The sequence below is a fragment of the Delphinapterus leucas genome, chromosome 1 (assembly GCF_059928025.1).
Source record: "Delphinapterus leucas isolate spDelLeu-1000000601 "Yukka" chromosome 1, BTC_Dleu_Yukka2, whole genome shotgun sequence".
Taxonomy (NCBI): domain Eukaryota; kingdom Metazoa; phylum Chordata; class Mammalia; order Artiodactyla; family Monodontidae; genus Delphinapterus; species Delphinapterus leucas.
The window spans coordinates 40,437,251-40,442,909 of record NC_143129.1 but is presented as its reverse complement, the minus strand read 5'-3'; positions in this window follow the sequence as shown (position 1 = coordinate 40,442,909).

Sequence of the window (5,659 nt, the reverse complement as noted above, 5' to 3'; positions counted from 1 at the left end):
GTGCTTCAGAAGCAGAGTGATGAGCGCGTGCCTGAGAACTGCTCCAAGCCCTCTTGCTTCAGGAAAGAAGAGAGGCTACTCTTAACGGGGCGGGCCCAGCCCCATAGCCAGGTAGTCTTCCCTTGCACTGTGTTGCTCTCAAGGACCTGTAGCCAAGCTCAGACAGGTAGAAGCAATGAGGGAGAGAACAAGGCACTTGTGTCAAAGGGCTTGATAGTAGGAAATTCCCCGAGTCAGGTTGGCTACCATTAAAGGTACTTTCATGTTTGTGCAGGCCTCTAGAAAGGAAACTGTGCCTGGAGTTTTTCTCTTTAACCATGGCAATAAGCCGTGGATCACATTTTATTCACTCGTCCAATTGTATAGTCAATTATGGGAAAGGCCACAACAGGTAATTAACAAGAAAGGAATTGTCTGGTTTGGCAAACACAAAGAACTAGCCAACATCACCAGTAATGAAAGGAAAACCACTTAGAACCAGATCACATATTTGCCGTTGAAACTTAGCAAGGTTTGAAAAAATTGAGGCCTGGTGAGGGAGTGTAATGATCATGGCCCCTGGGAGCAGGTAGAGCTGAGTAGGCACCTGAGCTCCTCTGTTTATTGGCTTTGTGACCTTGGGTGAATTAGCTCCTTCTCTGAGCTTCAGTTCAACTTCTGAAAATAGGGATAAAATAGACCTCTTAGGGTGATGAAGAATTTGAAGAAATGATATGCATATAAAGTACTTAGTTTGGGCCACACCTGACTGGTAGTAAACCCTCAATAAATGCTCAATAAATGCTTAAGCAATGTTACACTTTGGCATAATAGTTTGGCTTCTGGGAGGAGCTAATTCTAGATACAGAGAAGTCTTAGGTACCCGGGAGTTGACTGTAGCAATTTTCCTGGCAGCCAAAATGTAGAACCAACCCAAATATCCAACAATAGGGGAATGCTTTAATAAGTTGAAGTATAGCCTCTTGATAGATGACTATGCAAGAATTAAAAATATTAGTTTATCATGACAGAAAATGCTTATATAAAAAATTTTATAGCAACTTTATTGAGATGTAATTTACATGCCATACAATTCACCTAAAGTGTGCAATTCAATGATCTTTAGAATATTCATAGGGTTGTACAACCACCACCACAATCAATTTTAGAATATTTTCATCACACCTAAAATGCTTTTTTTTAATGGTAAGCAAAAAAGGACAGAAATTTGTTACTACTGTATTATCGCAACCATACAAACAACACTGGAAGAAAATATGTCAAGATGTTAACAGTACTTCAGTGATGGGACTCTGATTTTCTTTTCCTTATTTCTATGTTTCCATGTTTTTAAAGATTTCTATAAGCAGGGTGTGTTAATTTGCTAATGTGAGGAAATTTTAATTTTAACAAATTGTATACCGTATTACAGTTTGGCTGCAGGGAACGTAAAAACTCTGGGAAAACTGGCTTAAACAAACAGGGATTTATTTTTATCTCATAAAAAGAAATTTGGGGTTTAAGCATATAATATAGTTAAAAATAACTAAATGTAATATGAGCCTGATTCAAATAAACGAACTGTAGAAAAATTATGTTCAAGAAAATTTGAAACTGACTAGATATTTGGTGATATTTAGAGATGCTGGATCTCATTGAGCATCAGCAGCTATTCTGTGACCATGAGTTAAAAAGCATAAGAGGAAGGCAAAGAGAATCACAAAGACATTGGCCTGCTATCTTTGTTCTGTTTTTTGTTTTTGGCCATGCCGCGAGGCTTGTGGGATCCTAGTTCCCTGACCAGGGATTGAACCTAGGCCCTCGGCAATGAAAGCACGGAATCCCAACCACTGGGCCACCAGTGAATTCCCTGGCCTGCTATCTTTGAACTCCTGAAATTAGTTCTGCAACTCAGGCCATTGCATTAGCATTTAAGGCAGAACTTAAGGGCTCACCACATCCCATCACCAGCTCTGTGTTACATATTTCATCCAGAACAGTAAGAGAGGCTGGGAGAGTGGGCACATGAGCTTTTGCAGCCTCTATTTCAGACAAAGGAGAAGAGGATTGGGCATAAGAATGGGAGAAAGCAACCTATAGTGACAGCCACATGTTCAGTTGTTAATAAGATCAAGCATTATAAAAAATAAATAAACCTCCTAGACAGGGTTCTTCAGTACTTTGAATTTTTGCCAATTAGTTCTTTTAAATCAGAATCCTGGAATCAGTTTAAAGAGACTGCACAAGACTTCTAGTTAGTGCCTTACCACTCAATGTGTGGGTCCCCCAACCGGTAGTATTAGCATTTCGGGCCCTACCCCAACCTACCAAGCTGGAGTCTACATTTTAACAGGGTCCCAGGATTCCTATATGTATAAAAGCTTGAGAAGCACTGCTGTGGTCCCTGCCCATCAGATGCTTCTGTAGGAGGAATCCTAGCTCAAGCCTAAGCCAGCCTGAGGACCTGGAGTCCACTTAGGAGTGTCAGGCCAGAGGACCAGTAGGGTAGGTCCATCAGGGGTCTATGCACACTGGGGACTGCTTCCCTCTTTGAGAAAAGTGTGTCTTAAAGGAAGACACTCAGGCATACAAGTTTGTTTGTAAACAGTAAATGTTTCACTATTCATCCATCCAATAATTTGTCTCCTGTATACCCTCAATAGAATGGCAAATAAAATCAATATAAGATACAATCCCTGCTCTTAAAGAACTGGTAGGGTAGATGGAGATGCCAACAGACATTGCAGTGTTAAGTGATCTCCTTGATGGTAGGACAGGGGGCCCTGGGAGCAAAAGAGGGCAACTTTCTCAGATGTTGGGAGTGGACATGGGTGGCTTCCTAGAGCAAGTGGTATCATAGCTGAATCCAGCAGAATGAGTAGCGTTCAGTCAACAGAAGGGGGAGGAAAGTGGGTGAGGCTAAAGGTGAAGGGACTGTCTCCAGGCCAAGGGCACAGTGTTTACAGAGATTGGTATGTGAAAGAGAACAGGCGAGTTTGGAACCACTAGGGAAACTGAAGGTGGTGGTGAGGGATAGGGCTGGAAATGAAGGCAGGGTTCAAATCATGGCAGGTCTTGGGGGCCATATTAAAGAGTCCTAACTTTAATCCTGAGGCTAATGCAGAAGAGGAACTCTCCTTAGAACTAACCGTCCCTGCCTCCCTGATTGTCTTCCACATCAGTTTTCACAACTTCCCCTGAGAGCTGGGGAGAGAGGGCTTCTAAAGAGGTACCAAACAGAAGGAGCTGGTGGCCCAGCCCCCTGAGGGACGTTGGGCGCGCAGGGCAGTTCTCTGTGTTGGGCCCTGGCAGCAACAGGAGTGGGTAGCTCAGCATCTGTGGGAGGGAGGGAGCACACTCTGACATGCTCTTCAACATGTGTGCCCTTGACAAGGGCAGCAAATGTAGCAATGCTACAGGAGCAAAGGCAGCAGAGGGGAAGTCGGGAGATGCTCCCCGGTGTTGGTGAGCAGACATGAAGCACATTTATGGGACTCCCGGAGAGGGAAAGAAGGAATAGCTGCAACTGCCCCGTGCAAATAGGGTTGTGGGGGGGGGGCGGTGAAGGCGAGCTGTTGAAACCCCTCTGCGTAGAGAACTCTAAAACTGCACTGCCATGTCTTGTGAATATTCATGATGTGACGCAAGTATTTCTTGACCCTTTCTTGAAGGCTCACCTTTCCCTGGTAATCTGGGGAAAGTGTGTATGGGGAGTGGGGCTACTGTCCTCCCAGGACCACTGTCCTCCATCTCTCGGAAGCTGCTGCCACCAAGCTGACCTCAGCAGAGGGCTGATGCAGGGAAGCTGGGTGTGTAACAGGCTTTTCTGAAATCTTAGACATAATGAGGAAACTGAAATGTGGGGAGGAAAGAACTGGGCCTACTTTGGTGCCTTTCCCAACACACAGTCATCTACCCACCCCCACTCCACCTTCAGCTACCCACTGATGAAGCAGAAGCCATGACACTGAGATTTTCTTTTTAAAAAAAAAATTAAGTTATTTTATTTTTGGCTGCGTTGGGTCTTCATTGCTGCAAGCAGGTTTTCTCTAGTTGTGGCGAGCGGGGGCTAGTCTTCATTGCAGTGCACAGCCTTCTCATTGCAGTGGCCTCTCTTGTTGTAGAGCACGGACTCTAGGCACGCGGGCTTCAGTAGTTGTGGCAGAGGGCCTCAGTAGTTGTGGCTCACAGGCTCTAGAGCACAGGCTCTGGAGCGCAGGCTCAGTAGTTGTGGCGCACAGGTTTAGTTGCTCCGCGGCATGTGGGATCTTCCCGGACTAGGGCTCAAACCCGTGTGCCCTGCATTGGCAGGTGGATTCTTAACCACTGCGCCACCAGGGAAGCCCTGAGATTTTCTTGACTTTGGGCCAAATCAAATTCCCAGGCAGGGCTCCCTCCCCCACTAGTCTCAGCAATAGGAAGGGAATTGGTATAGTGATTTATTCTCTCGTCAAGGGCAAACTCCCAGCCATCAGGGTGTTTTATTTTTCCAGTTCTAACTACTTGTCTGCCTTCCCTACAAATTCTGGAGCTCCTTGGGTTGGGCACTGTATCTTAATCATCTCTGAATCTCTTCTCAAAGTCTTAACTCCATCCAGAATGAGCCCACTTCCTTTTCAAGCCATTTCCAACCCAAATAGACATTTGAAACCACAAAACCAATAACCTAGATATCACCTCCTACTTATTCCTATGAGGAGAAGTTCCTAAAATGAGCAAACTGCTGCTGCAAGGCGTCCCCATCAACCTCATTATGCGTGTTTATCCCTTAACAGTCTGTCCTTCCTGGGCATGGGTAGTGTTCATGCGGGTAAATGTCACTATTTACCTCGGGTTAAGACCTGCCACCCAGAGAGGATGTTCTCCCTCTGATTGCCAAGCAGTTAAGGGAAGTTCTGGCTGGCGAAACAGGATTCAGCTAATTGCACGTCCCGCGGGGCATCGGATTTTGTGGGCACGTGTTCTGCATATGGGGCAACGAGGCCTATTCTATCACGTGTGCTGTTGAAATCTCTACCCAGCCAAAATTCAGGCTGGCAGATGGAAGAAATTCTTAAAGGCTCTATTTCTGGTTTTCAACATTCAAAGAAACAGTGTGCTACCACCTCTTAAAAATAATTGGTTCAGCACCAAGTTATATTCATTGCCACAGTCATAAATAAAGAAGTGCTAGACCACATTATTCACATCTAGAATATTGCTAATGATTCTTACATGCAAGAAAAAGGATTACTGATGTTCGGGAGGTTGTCTCTTTTTGCTTTTTTTTTTCCCTTTCCTTCTGTCCTCAAACCCCACCCGTACCCCCCGCCAAGAAAAGTCTTGTTGATCAAAGTGAAAAGGCTGATCTTTGAAGTAAAATTAAACTTTACTCTTTCCCGAATCAAGAAATAATCTCAAGACTAAAATAAGAAAGTGCCAAACCAACTTAGCATTTGATTCTGAGGAAGATTCCCCCAAGGAACTTGGATGGCAGAAAATGAAAGGGAAGCCAATTAGCTTGTGTGAAGCCATGCTAACTTTGAACTAGCTTCGCTCCAGAAGAAATGCACCAATTAAGAAAGTACACAAAAGTAAGCACAACTGCCGTCCAGGCTTCTTCCTGCCTGGTGCACACAGACAGCTTCCTGTCCATTTCCTGCTGGCAAAGCAGGTGAGTGGAGAGCAGGAAAAAAACATG